We start from the raw sequence: 22,133 nt of genomic DNA on the forward strand, positions 1-22,133 counted from the left end.
GCAGGGTGACAGCGGTGCTCAGCACCCAGCTGGGGCGCAGAAGTCATGCCCAGGGCAGTGCACTACCAGGCAGCTTTGGCCCCCATCATGACTTTATCCCGCACCCACGGAGCAAACCAGCACAGCGCAGACCCAGTCCTGAACCCCGGCAGCGTTTTAATGAGCTCTACGCTATCTGCCCCAAAACCACAACCAGGAACAGCAGATGGCACGTGCCCAACCGGGTGGCCCAGGTGGTGTGGGTCCTGCCCCCAAGGATGGCCATGGGGGCAGGGGGCAGTGGGGCCAGCGGGGCAGGCGGGGAGCCCCAGGAGCGGCCGGCAGCACGGGGGTCAGGCTGTGCCGCGGGACGGGGCGCGCGCCTGACTCAGCGGGGAGCTGCCCCTTAGCCAGGCTGCTTGTCACCAAAATTCCCCACCACGGCAACTGCCGCCTTTTGAAAGGATAATATGAGCAGGCGATTATTTTCAGCCCTTCCTCTTGCGATGCTCTGGCCGCCAGGAGCCACATGACGGCTGTGGGCAGAGGGAGGGCCCTGCCGCGTCGGCTCGGGGTGGCCGCGGGGCCGGGAGGAGGAGCGGCCCTGCCTGTCCCCTGCCACCGCTTCACTCCTCCAGCCTGCTCTGTCCCGGGGGAGCTGCAGACCCCTCCCCTCGTGTAGCCCCCTGTGGCTATCACCAGCTCGGCTCCATGGGCACTGCTTCTTATGGGAACCACGTGCTCGCCTGAGCCCCTCACAGCTGGTCCGGTCGGGGAAGAGCAAAACCCTGCCAGGAGGCAGCAAGCAACTGTCCTGCCGCTCCCCGCACCGCGAATGCCAGAGAGGTTGAACCAGTAATAGCACGGGGAGGAAACCAGAGATGCTTCCCACAGGGAACATGGTACAAATCCCCGTCCCATGCCACGCTGGGTTCCCGAGCTGCCTCTGGAGCTGCCCACACTACAGGCACAAGCAGAGCCACGTGCCTGTGTTGTTGCTCTTGTGAAGCTCCCCTGGCCATGCCAGCTCCTGTGGTTCTGGAAACCCATGAACCATGCTCAAAGGGCTTGCAAAGGCGGTGTGGAAAAGCCAGGAGGCTTTTGGGGTTTTCTGGGAAATGGCAAGGGACCCAGCCGTCCATCTCTCCATCCAGTGGCACAGCTCTCCATCCAGTGCCACACCGCAGTGCCTGCTGTCTAGAGGCTGGGAATTGGCAGGAGAAGTGAGGACAGCAGGGGATGAGCTATAATTATTGAAATACCCTTCCCTCCTGGCCTAGGACACAACTCACAGCTCTTGAGGGGTGGAAGTGAGCGGGGGGCCCTGCCTCTGCACGCAGCCCTGCTCTGCCGCGGGTGGAGGGCTCGGAGTTTTGGCACATTCTGATCTCTGTGTCAGCAGATCCGCAGCCGTGAAATGGAAGCTGAGGTTAAAGCCAGCCCAAATCCGGGCCCTTCACACACAGAGCTGAGGAACGGGTGGAGATAATCTGGTGGCTGCTGCACAGCCCGGCCCCGTGCTATCACTTTATTAGGTCTGTGCCCAGCGGTGCGGGATGCTCCTCGGCTCGCCCCGTGCAGAGCAGGAATGCTGGGGCAGCCTGTCCCCAGCCCATCCTGCCACCGGGGTGGCAGGCAGGGGACAGAGGGACACATCCCTCCCACCTGCCAGAGGGTTTGGCACAGGAGCACGGCCACCGTTTGATGCCGTTGGCACCACGAGGAAGCAAAGTACCGACTTAGCACTAATCAGCACGAGGTGGGAGACGGGGAAGGTTCAAGCCCAGGTTAAGAAGGTGCAGGGAAGATCTTCCCGCATTAGCCTGAGCTCTGAGCAGCTCCGGCCCCAACACATCGCTGCCATGGGCACGCTCAGTGCCATGGTCAGGACACCCAGCACCGAAACCGAGCCTCCATGGACCCCTTCTCCTGCTGGTCACCAGAGCCCCCTCTAAGGAAAGCAACGAGGAGGGGACAACATTATTTCTTGCCCTACTCCCACTGCCTGCAGGCTCCAACACCCCAGCATCCTCCCAGCACGCTTGCCAGTACACACTCCAAGCCTTTATACCTGTGGCCAGGACACCCCCTTCCTGCCGCCCCGTGCCCAGCCACCCTCAGGGATGGAAAGCGCTGGCTCCCCATGGCATGGCACGGCACGGCACAGCACATCCCGGCCTTTAAGAGCAGGTTTTGGGAGCTGAGCAGGGCCTGGCATGCCCCTGGGGAGCACACTGTGCCTCTGAGCCTCACTGTGCCCAGCTCCTGCACGGAAAATGAAGCTCTTGCAAGGCATCTAAGGATGAAAACCGCTGTGGAGAGAGCAAAACCACTCTGATCTCTGTGCACCCTCCCACCAGACCTGTTCATTCATGCCCAGGCCTGTATCCCAGCGGGGGTGGCAGCGCCCACATTGCCCAGCCCTCCTTACCTGGCCCCCTGCACCCCTCACAGCATCCCCCGGCTGCAGGGAGCGGGCAGCGCTGCCCGTGCCGGCTCCTGCCCCTGCTCTGCGGGATGCCTGCTGCCCCGCCTGCACCGCCAGGCCCCCCACGAGACAAGGAGCAGGGTCCCCACCTGCCCCGTCTCCCGAATCGGGGGTTCCCTCCTTACCCTTGCTCATCCCCTCAGCCCTCCAACTCTCCCTGTTTCAGTTGCTGTCCATTTTCTGCAAAGTGCCCAGCCGGAGCTGATGCGTCACCACCCGGCGGGGTCACCACTTGGTCCTGCTGTGGTACAACCCTGCTGGTGCTCCAGGAAAGTCGTGGGGGGAGCCCGGGCACAGTGTGGGCACCAACACCTCTGGGCTCTGCTGCACCCCAAACTGCAGAGAGCTGGCACCACCGCGGGTGGCTCAAACCAACAACAGTGGTGGGAAAGGCGCTGGAGAGCGGCTGGTGCTCTCCAGGTGGGCATAAACCCTGCTGGGCAATCAGCTCTGCTAACTGATCGACGGCATCGATACCGTGCCAGCTGGTACCGGGGGAAAGCAAGGCCTGGGAAAGTGAAATGGAGCAGGCTGTAACAGGACCCGTGTCCCGTGACTGGAGCACGGCGCTGCGAGGCGATGGCGAAGGTGTGACCCCTGACCGGCACTGCGGGGCTGGCTGCGGGTACGCCGGCACCACCCAGCCGCACTTTCACTGGCGTAACCTGTTTGGCCCGGGGATTTCCCAGAGCTACACCAACAAACACAACGTGTTGCCTCTCCTGTGTCCGCACTGTGCTGGAACCCCGGGAGCAGGCAGAATCCCACCTGGGCAAGCGTCTGCCCCATGTTTGGGCTCTGCAGGGAGCGATGCTGGCAGCTGCAGCGGGCACAGGGCACTGGGGCCAGTGCCGCCAGCCCGGCTGCTCCTGCAGAGCTCCTGTGGGGAGCGGGCGCTCCCCACTCTGCCCCCCAGAAAAGTGACTCACCCCGGAAAGAAAGCGCTCTGAGATCTGCAGATAGAAAATCCCCTCCGAGGGCAAAATGCTTGTTTGGGAGTGCATGCAAACGAGGCCGATCGCACACAAACACAAAGCTCCGCGCTCCTCAAAATTACCCCCTGCGAGGGACCACACCTTTCCCCTCCCCAAAACCCCAGCCCAAGAGGCACCGGCAGGCGCACAGGGAGCTGCAAACCCTGGGTGGGGCCCGGCCGCTCCCCGCTGAGGCTGCTGGGGGCTGCTGGGGGCTGTTCCCGTCCCCTCCTCCCTGCCTGGTGCAGACACAGCCCGGAAGCATCACCACCGGTGCCCAAGCAGACCTGTCCCTGCCCCTTCTGCTCCATGTCCTGTGCCACCTCCCTCACCGCTGTGTCCGTTCTCAAGCCGTGTCCCCTCCATTTCTGACATTCCCCACATCCAGTGAATTTGGGGATCAGCCTAAAGCCGGGTCCCTGGGGCAGGCTGGCCCTGCGACCCAGCCCTGAAATCCGGGTCCAGCAGCCTGGTGCCCAGGGACCGGTGTCAGCCCAGAGCCACCACCAGGCTGGTATAGTCCTAAGCTCCCTATGGGTAACACTGGGAGCACGAGAGCCGAGGGGCCCCTCGTGCAGGCAGCTTGCCCCGCTCGCAGCAGCGTGTCCCCACGGCAGGGCTTGCAGGGGTTAAGGTGACTGCTCTGGGTGCCACCTTCATAAAGGCGGAATGGTCCCCGCGCCCAGCAGAGCTCCCCAGCCATGTGAGCAGCTCCAGTTACCCGGCCCCTTTTATCCGATCCACCTCCTGCTCAGAGGAGCCAGCCGTCTCTCCCCGCTGCCTCCACTCTGTGTCGGGGCTGTGGGGCAGGAGCAGGGCCGGGTGTCCTTGGGCAGAGCTGTCTTCGCCTCCAATGTCACCCCGGAGAGCAGTGCTGTGGCTCCAGCCAGCGGGCTGGGCACCCTGCATGGACCCTGCCTGTGCCATGGGTAAAACCAGCCTCAAAACCCCAACAATGCTGGGGGCAAACGTGCCACCCCTGCAGCAAGCAGCCCCCTCGGCCCCAGCACCCATTGCTCTGGCACGAACGGGGCTCCTGGCCGTGGGCGCCCGGGTGGAGCCGCTCGTCCCCAGCCCCGGCCGCACTGTGCCTGCTTGTGCAAACAGCAGCAGGAGCCGTTTCAACTAGTTGGACGGCTGCCTCGCGGTCAGGTGCCTTCCTCCTCCTCCCCAAACGGCCGCTGGTGCCTCAGTCCCCCCCAGCTCCGCATGCTGCACCCTGCCACCGAGGTGTCCCCCTCCCTTGGGTGCCCGGGGCAGAGCCGGGGGGTCGCCAGCCCCCAGCATGGTGCGCTCTTATTTCCCCGCCTGCTGCACGGAGGCACCAAAAGGCAGCTGTGAAGCAGCCCCGTCAGCGGGTTTCACGGTCCTTGAGGTGTCCTCAGACGTCCCCGTGCTGCCGATGCAGAGTGCACCACGGGGGAGTGGAGGAAAGGTTGTCCATGCGCAGCTGGCACCGGCACAGCACCAGCAGCGAGGAGCTCGAGCTGCGCAAGCCCCAGGGCGCAGCAGAGGTGGAAAGGGGCTGCTTGCCCCATCGCTGGTGAGTGCTGCCCGTCGCTGCAGCCGTGCTCGGGTCTCCCACCCCGTCTGCATCCTCGGTGGGGTACAGGAACCTGAGCAAACTGCTCCCCGCGACCTGCTGCAGTCGCAGTTTGGAGGGGTGCAGGGAAAAAGAGACGCCACAAGCCACAAAGGAGGCGTCGCCGCATCTGTCACCAGGTTTCTCAGCCATGCTCACACCCCGAGGCAGTGCTTTGGCATTTGGCTCTGCCCGTACTCCCTCCCCAGCCTGGGAGCGGAGAGGACCCAGCGTCAGCTCCAAACAACCTCCGCCGCGTTGCAAAACGGGGGCAACACCCAGGATCCGAGCACCACTGCGCAAATCTTGTCCCACCCATCCCAGCACCGATCTCACGCTCCCTTGGGAGGGCAGGAAACCTGGAGCAGCCTGGCTCCGTGCAGAGATCTTCCTGCTTTGCACAACATCGCTGCCTCTCCCTACTTTTCAGGATTGGGGGAACTTCATGTGCAGCTGTTTGAGTCGGCGGGGGCCTGGCAGCCCTGGCAGCAGCAGGGAAATTTTCCCTAATCCCCTGGCTGCTCACACCAGCCCCGGGGCAGAGGCTGCTGGTGCTGCAAGCACCACGTGGCCCGGCACCTCACGATGTTAGCGGCACGGTGCTGGCACGCCAAGGTGCACGGCTGCACCTGGGCCCCGGGCTCCTCCTGCCAAGGGTGTCCAATTTGGGGAGCCCCAGGGGGATGTGGGGAGGGAGAAGTGCTGCGAAGCCAGCCTCTGCAGCGCTCCTCGCAAAACAGAGCGGGCTCAGCAGCCCAGCTGATGGGAAGGAGACATGGCTGCAGCAGCGGCGGTGCAGGGAGAGGAGCTGACACCGGGCTGGGGTGGCACCAAAGGTGGGCTCTACCCCTGCAACACATTTCTTTACCACCAACTTCCGTGAAAAAAAAATAAGGCTTGTGCCAAAACCAAACAGGCCCCGAGGCAGCTCCCATGCCAGGCTCCCTGGAAAGCTCAGCTCCTCACATCCCCCCCCGGGTGCTGAGCTCCAGAGGCAGGGGGTGCTTTCTTTGGGGTGCTTCTCCAGCCAGTGCTGGGTGTCCTTGATGAGCTTTTCTGCAAAGGTGGCATCAAACGGGAGGAGCGGGGAAACCTGCCTGCACTGAATAGTAAAATCCGCTGGCAACACCGTGACGCTTCTCCAGACTGCATCTAAATATAGACTCCTCATTTGTTAGCGTGCCTGCTGCTGGATTTGGTGCAAGGAGCCAGGGTGCTGCACTGACGGTCCCCCACGGCTGCTGTCAGAGCCCAGCCAGGGCTGCAGAGGGATGGAGGTGACAATGTGGCACCGCCACACCGCTGGGCACCCCAGCAGCCCCACTGAGCTCAGGCTTCTGCAGCAGAGCCACGAAGGACCGGAGGAAGCCGGGAAATTTGTGTCCCGGGCCATGCAGACAGCAGGATGGAAAAGCTCTTCCTTCTGCGGAGGGATGCCCTCTGCAGCACAGGTTGGTCATATGCCCATGATCCCTCCCAGCTGTGCAGGACACAGCCTCCAGCAGGTGCAGCAGCTGCAGAAGGAGCAGTGAGGTCAGACAAACAGGGTGCAAAGCACCACACGTACCACGAGGCTTCTCCCTGCTGTCTCCTGGGATTGGTTTGCTGGCAAAATGCCGTGGGTCCAAATCCCCCACTCTGAATCCTGGAGGTTTGGAGGTGCACGAGCACCTCTTTTAGAGGGCATGGCCTCGGTGGGAAGGGCTCCTGCTGCGAGCAGCGGCAGGATACGGGGCACCCAGCGCAGGATGCTGAGCCAGCCCCCAGGAGCAGGGTTTCTGCAGCTCTCCTGCTGATGCAACACAGCCGAGGATGCCAGCACTCGATCTGGCTGCACTCACCATCTTCCTGGGGCTCTGGGCGAGGAGACATTTATGGCAAACGCTCCAGGAAGCCCCGAGGGAAGGAGACGCCCCCCAACATTTGCTGGGGACCTGCACCCTCCTTGACTTGACTCCTTGGCGGAGAGCACAAGAGGTGAAGACCTGGAGGCCACCAAATGCTGGCTGTCACCGCGCCGTTGGCCCCGCTCCCCTAGCAGCACCCCCAGCCTGCCACGGGGACGCTTCCACATCCCCAGCTGCTGCACAAGGGCAGGGGGCTGCGCTCCGGCCAGCGCCACCAAATGCCACGCCGAGGGCTGCCCGCTTGCTGCCATGTCCCAACACCCAGGAAAAATGGGGAAGAGACGGGGTGAGCTGCAAGCCAGCCCCTGCCCCGCTGGGACGAGGCGCTGCTGGCTGCGCACAGCAGCCTCCTCCTCCATTCCTGGCGCCAAGTCCCGTTGAGACGGGGCCAAGGAGGACGGGAACTCCGGGCATCCCGCGCCGCCGCCGGGGCACGCGGGGACACCTGCGCCCCCGGGCACGCTGCTGCCAGCGTGTCACAGCCACATCTCCTGCCCCGTGACCGCGGTGTGCAGTCAAAGGAGACACCTCTGGGTCCCCAGCCCGCCCGGACCCCCACCAAAACCCCACGGGCTCAGGGTCCCAGACACAAGGACGTCACACCCCAGGCTGTCCCCACATGGGGACAGGCAAGACAAGCCACACAGCTCATGCAATGAAGCTGAAAAGCCACCCAGTCAGGGTCCCCTTGGGAACCAGAGATGGGGGATATGCTTTGGCCCTTTTTCCCCTGGTTTTACCATCTTCCAACCAACATAAAACCCAGTTCATTTTTTTGAGCCTGCAGGGAAACTTGAAGCCATTGGGTTCTCCCCGCATCCCCCCTCAGGGTGAGGGGGGAGTTTAAATGCCCCGTTTCCCAGCCAGACCTTGCAGATGGCAGGAGTCCATCTTCCGGGGGAGAGTGGATGCTGGGAAGCAAGCCCGGGCCAGAAGGACAGCTCGCAGGGCCAGAAGCACATCAGGAGACGTCCCCGTGCCTTCGCAGGCTGCTCCCCCTGCTTCCCCTGCCCAGGGTCCGTCCTGAGCACGGGCCTGCAACAACCCAAGCAAGCCAGAAACGTGCTCCCCGGGGCACGTCCCTCCCTGCGGCAGTGTCTGCAGAGAGAGGGAGGGACAGGCTGGAGCTCCCATCCTTCCCCAGCCCCGGGGCCTTTCCCCCGCTTCCCCTGGGCTTGCAGGGCCACAGATCCTCGTGCTGCTGCTGGTATTTGGGTAGCAGGCCACCGAGCGCCGGGGACACAGAGCCAGGAGCAGCTGAGAAATGCAGCCCTAAAATAAGAGTTGGCAGGAGGCAGACGCAGCTTGGCAGGCAGGGGACACACTCCAGGCAGCGATGGGGACGCATCCGGTGGCTCCCTTAGAGGAGAGCAGGACAGACAGCAAGCAGCACCCCGGCCCTGCTGCGTGGGGCTCCCACCCTTGTGTTTTCACCCCAGTTCTCCATCGGTGCATGGGTTTCCCCACCTGGCCCCACCACCATGCCCCCCCAGGGCAGGTTTGCTGTGAAAGGCTCCCAAAGCTGCCTGCTCCCCCACTCTGTCATCTCCTACTGCACTTCCAGCAGCTCCCGACCGCGGCCGTGCCTCAGTTTCCCCTCCTGGCCCTTGGGGTGGGGACTCAGCCCCCACAGAAGGATGTCACCAACGCCTGCCAAGGGATTTGCAGCTCGCTGCCATGCCGGCTGGCATCCCCCTTGGCTCCTGGCAGGGACCAAGCGCCGTCCTGGAGAAACCTCTGCAAACCTCGCCCCGCCCCGCCTGCTGCCCCAGCCCGGCCCGGCCCCGACACCCCCTCGCCCCTCGCCCCTCGCCTTGCCCGCAGCCCCGCGGGGGGAGCAGCACAGGGCAGGCGGCGCGGGGACAGCCAAAGAAGGAAAGGAGCGGGACGGGACGGAGGAGCCGGCAGGGCTCCCGGCTGGCATATACTGTAAAAGGGAACGGGACTGCAGGGCTCCAGCTCGGTGGATTTAAGATGGCTGTGAGGCTGGGAGGAGGAGGAGGAGGAGAAGGAGGAGGAGGATGTTAACCCTCCCAGCACCGTGCTCGTGCCAGGGGCACTGCGATGGGGACAAGCAGCAGGCTCTGCTCAACATTTTCCCGAGGCTCTGCTCAACATCAGATGCAGAGGGGTCCCCCTGACCCCCACCCGATAAAATGCAGCTGGCCGTGCCGGCAGGCCCTGGGAGATGCTGCCCTAAAGACGGACCACTGGGAGGAGGAAGAGGAGGAGGAGGCACATGGCAGGCACCTGCAAGACGAAGCCATGGAGGTGACCCCATCGGGCGCATGATGCTCAGCATCGAAGCCCCCTCGAACCCCGGCTCCCCTGGGAACGCTGCCCCCGGAGCCCACACCAGGGGCACAGCTGGGCGCACTGGGGCTCTGGGGGGCTCAGCAGTACCAGAGGGGCAGGAGAGGGGAACCCATGGGGCCACCCACCTGGTGCTGTCACCCCGCGGATGGGCAGAGGGGGTGGCTGCTCAGCTGTCCCCCTCTCCGCCTGTGCACACACCTTATTGACTGTTTTTTCCTGCTTAATTTTTTCCCTTAAAAACATCAGCTTTGGCCCTCCCCGGGTTTTATTGTTGGATTCATCAAGACACTGAGGAGCCAGGCTCGGTGATTGGAGGAACAAAGGTATCGGCACTTAACTGCAACTTCCTTTCTCTGAAATGTTTATTGGTCATTGACGTCAAGTAATTATTGAGAATTATTAATTAAGAAAGCATTTAAGAGCGTTGCTTTTGTTGAGGTTTTGTCATTACAATCAGTTTATCGTCCAACAGAGAAAACATCAGCCTTTCCAGTTGCTTGGAGTGAAGCAAAGCTCCTCTAATTAATTTCCTTTTCCGCAGCAAGCGTTTTGCTTTGACCCACCTCGGGGACTTGCCTTTCTCCAGGTATGACAGCCCCGCCAGCTCGGAGCGAGCCAAGGGGACCTCAGGGAGGCCATCGGATGGGAACATGATGTCACCTCCAGCTTGGCAAGGACAAGCGCGAGCAGCGGCACTTTTCAGGAAAGCACCCCACGTGCCCCATCTCCCACCGACGTGCTGCTTCCTTATTTCCCGGTGGGGCTGCCCCCTCTGGGGACCGATCCTGCTGGAGAAGCGCCAGCCATCCCCGACCCTCCCCGTCCCGCAGGGCGCAGCCCCCACTCAGCAACTGGGTCAGCTAAATATAAGCAGCGCCGGCACCAGGCGCCTTCCTCCTTGCATCATCGCCACCCTAAAAACCATGGCCCCAAGACGGGGGCTGCTCAGCACGTGCTGTGGCAGACGTGAAACGCTGGCACCGCTGAACCCTTTCCTTTGTAGCAACCCCCTCCCCCCCAGGCTCCCAGGCTGGCTGGGGCAGCCACCACGGAGCTGGGGACCAGACGGCACCAACATCCCCCGGAAGGCCGCCCCGAGGAGCCCATTGCCACAAACCACGGGCACTCTGCACAGAGCAGGCCCCCGGGAGGGAGATTTCCATTTCCATTTACCAAAAGCTGCCGCCTAAGCTCCCGAGCACAGCGGCAGCGAGCTCGCACCCCATCACTGAGGTTTGGCAGCGCACCCGCCCAGGCCTGCGGCGCTGAGCATGCCCGGCCCACGGCACATGCGTGGCTTTGGCTGGCAGGCTCATGCCAGGAGCCCGAGGGTGGGACATCAGCAGGCAAGCATGTTTGCCTGGGAGACTGCAGACCAGCCTGTCTGGGTGGCTGGCCAGTTTGGACCCAGTATACCCAGTCTGGCCACCTGCGGGGCAGATGGCTTTCCCAGTGCAACCTGTGTGCCACCCCCTCTCCTTCCTCCCCACCTGCACCTTGGTGGCTTGGGGCTGGTAAAGCTGGGTGCTTTCGCCACCAGCTGGGAGCAGCTCCTGGGCCGGAACGCAAGGGGGGCAAAGTTTGGGGTGCTTGGGGATGCTGCCCCTCTTCACAGCCTCACCGCAACGCCAAGAAAAGGCACAGCGCCGCAGGCCTGGCAGAGAGCAGGCACCAGTGGAGAGTGGTGGTGAGCTCCCTGCACCCCAGCAGCACCTGGACAGGCCCTCGGCAGCCTCCAGTTATCCACAAGCGAACATCAGCAGCCTCTCGCCCAGCCCGGAGGGGTGGTTATTAGGGAAAGGCACTCTAATGAGGCAGCTCATTAAACGCAGGAACGGATTAGGCCAGGAACCAAGGCGCTCTGTGACTGCGGAGTTCAAGAGCAGGACAAAGCTGCCCTGCCCTCGCAGGTGCTGCAAGATCCTGCCGCGCAGCAGGGGCCGAACGGCACCAAGTCTCAAAGCGCCTTCAAAGCCCTCCCAGGGCCTGCAGGAGCTCTGAGGATGGATGGCGGAGGGAAGGCAGGACCAGGGCTTGAAAGCGATGAAAACACCCCCTGAGATACAAGCGGAAAACGTCTACTCCATCCCAGGCAGTCAAGCTCGGGTGCTGCCTCCTCCGCTCACCGAGCTCGACCCCAGCACCGCTGCGGCTCCCAGCGGGGATGCTCCAGGGAGAAAGCCTTTGGCACGGCCCAGCCGTGCTGCCTGGGAGCTCAGGCAGGGGCGATGTGGGAGGAGAGGCAAAGCAGAGTTCACAGCTGCAGTCACCAGGGAAAAACGAGCCCTGAGAGATGTCCCTCTCTGTCACCCGCAGCAGTGAGGGCCACCTCCAAGCCACCTGAGCACCCATGAGAAGCATCAGGCCCGTGCGATCGCTGTTGTGAATGAAGGTGGGAACGGAGCTGCTAAAGATAACTTTGACAAAAGGAACTATTAATAGCAATACTATAGGGCTTTTCACTTTTTTTTTTTTTTTTTTTTTTTGCGCATCCTTCAAGGCTCTCTCCGGGCTTGGCAGGCCCTGATGGATCGGGCCCTGCTGCAACTCCAGGAAAACGACAGCACAGGCAGGGGCACGGCAGGCACCCAGCAGCATGCTGCAGCCCACGGGGAACCAGCATGAGCAGCAGGGGGCTGGCAGCCCTAAGCCAGCCCAGCGCAGGCCGGAGGATCCCGCACGGTTTCTGTGGGTGATGGCGCTGCCACCACGCCGGTTTCCATGGCGACTCCAGCACTCGGTGAGATGGAGATGGCGGGATCAGCCGGGAAGGGACGGAGCGGAGCTGGCACCCTCCAGCTGCTGCGGCCGCCGGCAGGGCCCCGCTGACCAGCTCACCTGGGGGCATCTGGGTCCCCTCGTGCTGGCTGTGGGTTGCCCCAATGCTGCACGGCCTTCCCCGACAGCCAGCCCCGTCCCGGCCAGGCACACAGCCCACACCACGGCACCAGGCCGGTTCTGTGCCCCGGAGCTGCTCGGCCGCTCCTGGTGGCCCTGGGGACAGCTCCCGGTGGCACCACCTCGGAGCACACGTGTGCCACCACAGCCCGGCTTGTGTGACCCGGCACCAGGGCCAGCAGGGTGGCAGCGAGCTCCCCCCAACCCAAAAAGCCACCGGTGCCTGCCGAGGAGCTCTTCTCCAGGGTCACCTGCCAAGCCACCACGCGTGGTGGCTGCTTTCCGGGCCCTGGTGCAGGGACAGGGCAGGGTGGGAGCCGGGTCCCTCCCCGCCGGGTCCCTGCCACCGCCTTCTGCCCATGTGCGGGACCCTGCCGCGTGCCCTGTTCCTGCAGCAGTGCAATTAGCCCCGCTGACCCCTGAAATCCTCAGCCTCGCTAAGCAGCCGTGCATTAAATCCCGGATCCAAGGGTGGAAATAGACTTCGTAAAAGGCTTATGGCCCTATTTATTACATTTTACGCATGAAGGGGTCCGGCAGCGCAGCCACGGCGCTGTGGTCGGTGCTGCCTCTGCCTGCACGCCAAGGCAGACGGACGCGCGGACGGGCGGGGGCTGGGGCAGGCAGCAGAGCCTTGGCGGGTGTCTCCTCCTGGCTGGGGTTGGGTTGCCAACTGAGTGCTCTGGCAGACGCAGGCAGGCGGGGATATCGATCTAGATGAAAGCTAACACCGCTCTCGGGGATGGGTAACCGTATCTGCCGCACATTTGTATTCCTCAGAGCAGGGCACGATGGTTTCAGCCATCTGCCGGAGCGGCATCGGCGTCCTAGGGCCGCTCCAAGCCCTCCGCGCCGCGCCGCCACCTCCCGCTGGGGACACGCAGCTCCAACCTGCCCCGTTTCACCCTGCAGGGCCGCGTCCGTGGGGTGAGCAGCACCCTGTGGAGGAGGGCATCCCCAAAACAGCGAGGGACCTTCTCCAAACCCACGCCATCTCCCCCTGCCAGGCAGCTCGCGCCCTGGTGGTGGGCACAGAGATGAAGGCTCAAAACCCGAGGGACCCGCTGCTGTCCCACAGGAGGCAGAAGGCAGCCGTGTGTCCCTCTGAGTGCTGATAAATGTGAAGAACCCGGAGCAGCATGGTGTGTGCCTCATGCTCCAGGTTCCTGGGACACTCTGACACAAAGCCCCCTGCTCCCTGCGGAGGGACCCCCGGCACCCTCATCGCAGGTGCAGGGAAGGCCACCAGCAGGGCCCTGTGAGGACAGCCCTGACAAGGGGCAATGGTGCTTGGGAGGTGTGCTGGGCTTGGCGTTTCAAAGGGGCAGATCCCACGTCTTTCATTAAGCGAGCTCAGAGGACTTTGATGCGCACAGTGCCCCGTACACCTGAGGACAGAAGGATCTTTGCTACTCTTGTCTTCCCTTCCTGCCTGCCCAGCCCCTGTCACGCTCCAGGGCCCTGCTCCAGCGGCCCTGAATTGCCACCCCCAGGTGCCTCAGCCCCCGTTGTGGCACAGGACCGGAGGTTTTTCCTGCAGCCGAGCTCCGCTCCATGTGTTTTGCAATCCAGCTCCTTCCTCCAAGGGAAGCTAACAAGCAGCGTGTTGGGGCATAGATGGGCTCCTGCCTCTAAAGGCATGGAGGAGGCGTTTAGAGGAAAGCCTGCGGTTCGGGTGCCAGCAGGCTGCAAGCTCCCCACCGCCCTGCGCTGCCCCGCGATGCTGCGAGGCATGGCAGCCACGGAGAGAAGTCTGCACTGCTCAGCACAGCCCCACGGAGCTCCCAGCCCCTCCGCTGCCCTCTCGGGCTAGTCCTCCCATGGGAGAGGCTGCTATGTTTAGGTATCTAAATGAGCTAGAGTGGCTGTTTCCAAAAATAATTAGTTTGGGTTACGTAAAGACAGAGAGAAACTTCAAAGGTCCTCAAAGTGCCGTAAGTGAGCAGCGCAGCCGGGGACAGTTCCCGCTTTTCATTTCTGGTGGACTTGGGGATGTGCTGCCAGAGCTGGGCTGGGTGCCCAGGACAGGGACAGGCAGGCACGTGGCAGGCAGTGCGGGCTGATGCAGAGGCAGCAAAGCAGGGGCAGCAGCTGGGGGCACCCACCCTGCCCCAGCACCCTGTCTGGGACCTGCTCTGCTCACCACGTGCCCAAGTGGCACCTCATGACATCCCCAAGTGGCACCTTGTGGCTCCAGCATGGCTGCCTGATCCTGCAGCGAGCAGCAGGTCACCAGGATGGGAACCCATCCCTGTGGGCAGCACGACCGAAAGCACAGGGAGGAGCGAACAGGGGCGAGGAGGCACCCCGAGCGCTGCAGCTCCAGCAGCAAACAAACCGAGCGGCTCCAGCCCTCCTTGCCCACGCGTGTCCTAACAGCTCCCTGCGACCTCCCACCCGCTCGGCTGCTGGCTTCCTTCCTCCTGCACCGACTTCCACATCCCGAAGCCTCTGGCCCGGCGAGGAGAGGAGCCGCATGCAGGAGCGCGTCCCGCGCACCCACTGCCTCTCATCCCAAAGCCGCAGGGCTGCAGCTGCCTGTGCTCCACCCTGAGCTGAACCCGGGGCCGGCACCAGCTCCTGGGGTTTTGTTTGCTGTAGTCACCTGAAAAGCAGCCTCCATGCCAGCGGGTTTGGTAGCGGGCACAGCGGGAGTTTCTGGGGACACACATCGAGTGCTTTCATTTTCAATATATATAGAAATAGGCATCTGTATTCCTTCCTAAAAGGACACAACGGCAAGAAAAAAAAACAGCCCTAGCACCATCGAACCTCTCAGACTGAGAAAACCACACAGTTTTCATAAGACCCGAGTTCTCTTATCTGAGTAATTGGTTTTAGCACCCAAAAAAAGCCATGTGCCATTCTCCTGGTGGGGCCCACACATACACAGAAACTTCCTTTTTAAGAAAGGCAGTTGCATTTTTTTTTGTCTTCATTATTAGCACGGTTAGGTCGTGACTACCTGCGTGCAAGCCTGCTCACAAGGAGACACGATGCTGGCTGGCTGAAGTCTTCAGCTCCTGCTGTGTGGAGCTCCGGGGCAGGTTTAAAAACCCCGCTGGCACCGTGGTGCTGAAGTGTGCCTCCGAGCCGCACACACGTCCCGCGGGCAGGGCCGGGGAAGGCGAGCAGCTAAGCGGCTGTGGTTTCAAAGGAGCCGGCGGCGCTGCAAAGTTTAACTAGCTGAAAGCAAAGGGCCATGGCAGTTGCAAACATTTGCGCCGAGGCTATGCAAGTCCCAGGAAATCAGGAGACCGGGGCTGGAACAAAGTCCAGCCCCGCGGTGCTGGGTGCTGGGTGTGCAACCTGTGTGTGGCAGGACAGGGCAGTGCTGGCCGTGCCGGTACAAACCTCTGCCACGCTCCCCGTGTCCCGCTTTGCCCTCCGGCCCCTGGTGCTGAGGTCGGGCAGAAAATCGCCCCGTGGGTGGGCTGTGCCCAGGCTGCCAGCCTGGAGAGCCCGCGAGGACCGGCAGCGCCGCGGCTGCTTTCCTTCCAGCAACGCCCTGGATGGTGCAGATGGGCAATGGCACCGGTGCTCACAGAGCAGGAAGAAAAGCCAGCTCCTTCCCTGCATGGCCTTCCACAGGAGCCGTGGCAGCGCGATGCTTTACGCCTCCGGCTGCCTGCTGTCAGCCAGCCGTGCGTCCAGCCGCCGCTCCAGCCCCGGAGGAATCCCGTGCGCACAAAGGGTCGCTGCGGTGTTTCCTGCAACACCCCACAGCTACACGGGCACTTTCATCATAAAAAAAAAAAACAACGTAACCCGCTCCCACCTAGGCACTTCGGCGAAAAGCAAAGCGAGGATGAGCTCAGCAAGCACGCTGCCGAGGCTGGGGGACGTGGAGCATGCTGCCTGCTCCTGGCGCTGCTCCCCTGCACCCCACCTCTGCCTGCCCAGGGCTGCCCCAGCCTCGGGTCCCCTCGCTGCAGGACAGCCAGGTCCACACCTGTCACTTGCAGGCAATGAAACTCACAGCTCCCCCATCATCTGGGCAGGAGGGGGGAGAAGAAAGGCAACGAGAGGCAGCTGGGCTCCCTGCTGGACGCAGCACACCGCCAGCCGCCCGGCACGCTGCTCCTACCACGCTGCAGCCCCAGCCCAGACCCCCCGCCTGCCTTCTCCCCTCCATCTCCCCCCCTCTCACAGGATTTCCTTGCTCTTGATGTGCACGAAAATTAGGAAATGAGGGCTCCTCAGGGACTAGGTGGGGAGAGCAGCTTTTGGCAGGGGGGAAAGGATGACACGTCCCAGCCCCCGCTCCCGCCGCCCCATCTGCCCGGGTCGAACGGGGTCCCACAGCCTCCCCGAACAATGGCCGGGGAAGCAAAGTGACAGCAGTGATGAACTTTCTGCAAACTGAAACAGGAACTGAGGTGTCTGACCAGCAGCGCTGGCTCAGCAGAAGGGGCTGCTTCAGGCAGCGTGCTCCCCGTCGCTGCAGGCAGCCAATGCTCAGTGCAGAAGCGGCGCAGAGGAAGAATTCAGAAAATGCATCGCAGTGAAGATCCGCTGCCCTGCAATCACATTCGCTGCAAGAGCTAGAGGCAGTCTCTTTATCCTCAGCCACCTCAGCACAAAAACATCCATATAAAGCATGTAACACTGCATCCCAGGGGAGGAGAGAAGTGTCACATCAGCCCTCGCGGCCACCGGGGTCTCTCCCACCCCAGCCCACAGCCCAGGGACTCCCCTTCTGCTCCCTGCTGGAGGGGAAACACGTGCATGGCCCCTCACCAGAAGGAAAGGGTGCAGGAGGAAAGGGTGGTGCGCATGGGAGGATGTGAGCAGCCCCTGTGCTGCTTCAGGGTCTTCGCTGGGCTCCTGCAGCCCGTGGTGCCGAGGGGCATCCTCCCCGCAGAGCACTCGTCTCTCCGGGTACAGGCCAGGGAGGTGCCCAGCACCCAGCACTTTGTCTCAGGACAGCGGGAAGCCAGATAAGCAAAGCATTTTACCTAAGCCCCACACATCTGCCCGGGAGCCAAGCGTGATCAAAGGTTAGTCTGGCTACTGGATGGGGCTATCACACAGCCCCTGAGGCTGTGCCCGTCTCTGCACCCCCACCGGCAGACACTCAGGATGCTGACACTGCATCAGGACCCCCCGGGGAGGTTCCAGCTCTTACAGAGCCAAAGGAGATTTCAAGCTTTTATTTTCCCTTGTCTTAATTCCGACGTGAACCAGCTCAATGCAACAACTCGCAGCAGCAGCTCGGAGCTGGTCGCTGCCTTCCGCCTGGGGAGGCACAGCGAAACAGAGCCGGGCGAGGACAGCGCTGCTGAGACCACAAGCACTGCCAGATCCGTGCAAAGTCCTTGGCATTTCTTGGAAGCTCACTCTATTAAAAAAAAAAAAGGCGATAAATAAATAATAATTCGCACGGTCCCGTGGCTGGAGCTCAGGAAAAGTGCTGAAAAGCAAAAGAGGTGGGTGATAAGTGGAGGGGATCGCATTGGCTGAGCCTTCACCTGGGTGCCAACGGCACAGCAGCATGGCTGCCTCTAGAAGTAGGTCAGTGTACCTCACCTCCCCGTCCGCGCCATTAACTTTAACCTTTAGTCTTTGGCTTGTTACAGCTCTGCTCTGCGATGATGGGCACCTGCATCCCCGGCACGTGGCGCAGGCAGCGGGGCGCCCGCTCACCTGCACCCATACAGCAGGCGCCCACCAGCTCTGGGGGTGCCTTGGTGCTCTCGGGGATGCCTCCACGGCCCTCCCCGTGCAGGTAGCACGCAGGGTTCCCCCTCTGCTCAACTGCTTTCGCTCTGCCAAAGCGTCACGAGAAATATAAGGCTGCGCGGGGTTGCCATGGAGCGGGGCTCAGCTGCGGAGCGGGGGCCTGAAGCGGGTTCCTCTGACAAACGCAGGCTCCTCTTGCCCCGTCTCCTTGGCAGCAGCGTGCTCGGCAGGGCCGTATCTTTGGGGACAGCCCTTCCCTGGGGTGATGGAGAGCCCAGCGGTGTTCTCCTAGGGCATGCAGGCCCAGGAAGTGCCCCTTGTCTCAGTGAAGCCGTGTCCCCAGATTCACAGGCAGGCAGGAGGAACGGTGGCTGTGGTGGCTTTGGTCCCAGACGCACGGCCAGTCCCCTCGCATCACCTCTGACCTGCCCCGGTGGGTGATGTCCCCAGGCTCCCAAGAGTGCTGGCCTAGGGCGAGCACATCCTTGCCAGCGCACTGCCTGCTGTCACAGTCACCGTGGGCTCTCCCATGAGCCAGGTCCCAACCCCATCAACGCAGCACGAGCCGTCAGAGCCCCACAGGTGTCCGTGTCCCCAGCCCTGCTCCAGGGGCCACGGAGCCCCGCTCCTCAAAGCGAAGAAGGTCCTGCAGCCCCAGGACATTTTTCATTTTCAACCAACAGCACTTAAGTGCCGGAGCAAGCAGAGTTTCTAACTACAAAGAGGCTTTTGACATTGGAAAGGTTAATGTGGGAGAGAAATCTGTCTCTTTCACAAAGCTCCCTTTGCTTGAGGTTAAGACCTTAATTATTCACCTGTTGGAGAGGTGCCTTTCCATTACGGCATGGGACCAGGGAGGGGATGCGCAGGCAGGGCGGAGGCAAGGGGCAGCGTGGGGTCCTGCCGGGGTGGGAAGGACCTGCTCAGATCCAGGGCTGGAAGCAGCAGGTCTGCACCCAGGCTCTGCCGAGGGGCTGAGTCTGAGGCCAGCCCTCCTTCCCCTGCTGCTCCGGCTCCCACGGCTCTCAGCAGCACGCCACGCTCTCCATGTCCTGTACCCAAAGCTGCAGCGTGCATGGCTGCGGGGGTGCTGCTTTGCAAACAAACCAGCACCAGCAGCCTCCCTCTGTGACTACCACCACTCTGCAGCCCACCTGCTGCACCCGGAGAGGGCACAGCATCACCAGCCTCTGCGGCACGGGGCCCCGCGACCTACGCTGCAGCCTTTGCCCAGGCCCTTGGGCTGCCTCCATTGTCCAGATCCCACCACACACAAAAAAAGCAGAATATCAGTCTGCTCGGTGAGGACTATCGGAAATTAGGGACATGTACCCACGCCATTACTAACAATAGCAGGCCACCTGCTGCACCTCTGCACAACTGAGGGCTTCGGCGTGCTTTCTGCACTCATCGACAGATCGAGCTGTTAGCAGGAGGCTGAGAACTTAGAGAGAGAATATAGTATTTCAGTTCATGTGATCTTCAAGCATCTCTCCCAGAAGCAGCCTGCTGTTATTTTTTTTTGTGTGTGTGTTGTTTTTTTTTCCTGCTGCACTTCGTTTAGGGGTTTAAAACAAATCGAAGCCATGAGTCTGATGCTGCTGCCTCTTGCAGGACATGGGGCTGGCAGCCCATCCGTGGAGCTGCTGCGGCCCCTTCCAGTGCCTGGTGCCACTGGGCAAACCAGCCCCAGGCAGCTGTGTGCCTCTGGGCCATGGTATTGCACAAAATGGATTACACGGGCCCAGAAATGACACGTTTCAAGCCACCGCAAACCAAAATCCCTTCCCATTGCTGTTAAAAAGGAAAAAAGGGTGGCAGAAAAAAGGCAGGCATTGAGTGCAGAACCCTGATTTTCTCTCTGTAGCAATGCAGGCACCACGTGAATCATCGCTGCCCTCGATATGTAAATAGAGGTTAGCAGGCATCCTCAGCACAAGCCCAGATAATTAAGGGCCTGATGCAAATGCCCACGTTAAACCTCCGTGCGTCTCCACAAGAGCCCTCCTGAGGGGAAGGGACCACCGAGCACCGGCATACATCACGCTGTGCCTTGCACTAACCCTGCTGCGAAAGCAGGCAGCAGGGAGGAGCGCGGGGAGCGAGCAGGAGAGGCGCTGGGGGAAGAGGCAGAGTGCCTCAACATTTCCACAGGGGAACCGGGTAATATTCATGATCTCGTGGCCTCCTGACACTGCAGCCTCTTAGGATAATCTGATCCCGTGCTGGAACAGCGGGGACCGTGCGGGAGCAGCTTTGGGGCTTCATTGAGAAGTCAGCAAGGCAGTTGTAAGCAGAGGCTAGTACAGTAGTAATGGGGAGAGACGTCAGAGGGAGCGTGAGACCCGCCTCCCTCCCGTTTATAGTTCTGAAGAAAGCATGTGACAGCACCAGGGCTGGAGCCACCACTGCGGTTTCATCAGAGGTTAAGGTACAAGCACCACGAACACTTACAACTTCAGCCCTTTCCAAAGCAAATGCATGCAAATCACACTTTTTTGTTTTGGTTTGGTTTGGTTTTTTCCCCTCTCTTTTCCTCTCTTTTCACACCAGCCTTTAACCCCTGTGTGCACAGGGGGGACAGGGAGCAAATGCAATTATCTAAAGCGGCCGCTGCACCATACAACAACCCCAGGCTGCATGGCACTTCTGAGGGAACCCGCAGCAGCCTGCCCAGCTCTGTTTGCTGCTCGTAACGTTACACACCAGCAGGCATCAGAGCAGCGCTGACCCTATGCGCATACGGACGGTGCCTCCTCCAACATAGCGCAGGTACGGGAGAGGAAGAGGAACGGAGGCGACAAACACAGCCAGCCTTATCCACGAGGTACCATAAAAATGGTCTTATTTCATCACAAGCCATTTCACAGTCCCAAATTCTGCAGGGTATTCGCAACATGGTGGTTTTGCACCAGAGAAGGATGACACTTCTCAAGATTTCTTTTTCAGCCTTACCAGCCCCCTTTTGGAGTAAGATTCCTAGATTGAAACGTCAAATGCTGACAAAAAGCAAAGCAAAGCCACCCTTCAGATGGGTGCTGCAGTCACACAAGCTTTCCACTTCACGTTACAGACGCAGACAACTGGCAGGTTATTGCTGGGAAGCAGAGCCAGGAACTTTCACCTGCCTAGAGAGTAATTGGGATGGGGGGAGCTCAGCCTTTCTGAAACACTTTGCAGGGATGACACCTCGCAAAACCAGCCTCCTTTCTCCAGCCAGCATTCCCCCCAGCGATAATAAATCCCTCCAAATCAGAAGGCACAAACTGCTTACAAAACCTTCTTGGCCCACTTCTCACCCTTCCTGACCCTTCTTTTGTAATCAGCCTGTCATCGGCTCTTCGTTAGCAGCCCGTGTCCCTCCCCGCTGCTCTGCCCCCAGCAAGCTGCCCGCGTCCTGTGCCAGGCTGGAGCGCTGGCGCACGCCAGGAGCGGCGCCGGGACTCCACCGGTCCAGCTGGTGGCAAGACCTGCCTGGTTCTGGCTGGCACATGCACCAGGGGCAAATCTGATTTACCAAGCCTTGAGATGTTGTTTTGCACCCAAACAGCAGGATTAGTGCCAGCTCTCCCCCCTCGCACACACGCAGCACGCATACCCCTGCTGTGTGCAGTCCTGAAGCTGAACTGGTGAGAGAGCAAGGGTTGGGATGAACGTGCTAGCTCCACAATCGGCGCTATTTTGTAATCGGGGGTTATGAAAGTGAAGGGCTGGAGGCATGATATATAACTACACAAAACTCTTCCCGCTTGCACCGACCCCAGCGATCTGCCTGCGAAACACCCGCTGGGGTGCTCGGCACCAGCCGCGGCTCCGGCTGCCGCCCGGCTCGTTGTGTGGTGCCTGCCTTCACCCCCCAAAATGGAAAAGCATGCGAGCCCTATAGCCGGCCCGGCTCGCTCTCGTGATGGTGCGGGAGCTGCCAAGGAGCCTTAAGCCGGTTTGAACGCCCGGCTCCGTCCAAAAGGGAGCCGGAGCCCGGCGTGGCCGCGGTGCGGCGCGAAGCCCCCCCGGCCCCCCCGAGCCCGCAGCCCGTGGGCGTGCAAGTGCCGCTGTCCATGACTCAGCCCCCGGCCCGGCTCCTGCCTCCCCCGCAGCCCCCCCAGCACCGGGGGCTGCAGCAGGGCCGGGGGGGGGCTGCTCCTGTGCGTCCCCCCCCTCAACACCCCCATCCCCAGGCTCGGGGCCATCCCCGTGCGGCCGGGGCTTGCAAGCGGGGCCGGGGCTGTAAGCGGGGTGCAGGGGGGTCACTCCGTGCGACCCCTCCCCAGCAAACCCGACGGAGCCCCGCTGCGGGACCACCTCAG

The 22,133-nt window shown here is 61.8% G+C and overlaps 1 protein-coding gene across 3 annotated transcripts in view; it reads right to left on the reverse strand.

Annotated features, from left to right (window-relative positions):
- PPARGC1B (PPARG coactivator 1 beta) overlaps positions 1-22,133 on the reverse strand; it is a 46,696-nt gene that overhangs the window by 24,219 nt on the left and 344 nt on the right. The gene's annotated exons all lie outside the window — the stretch shown is intronic.

The sequence above is a fragment of the Cygnus olor genome, chromosome 14 (assembly GCF_009769625.2).
Source record: "Cygnus olor isolate bCygOlo1 chromosome 14, bCygOlo1.pri.v2, whole genome shotgun sequence".
Classification (NCBI taxonomy): domain Eukaryota; kingdom Metazoa; phylum Chordata; class Aves; order Anseriformes; family Anatidae; genus Cygnus; species Cygnus olor.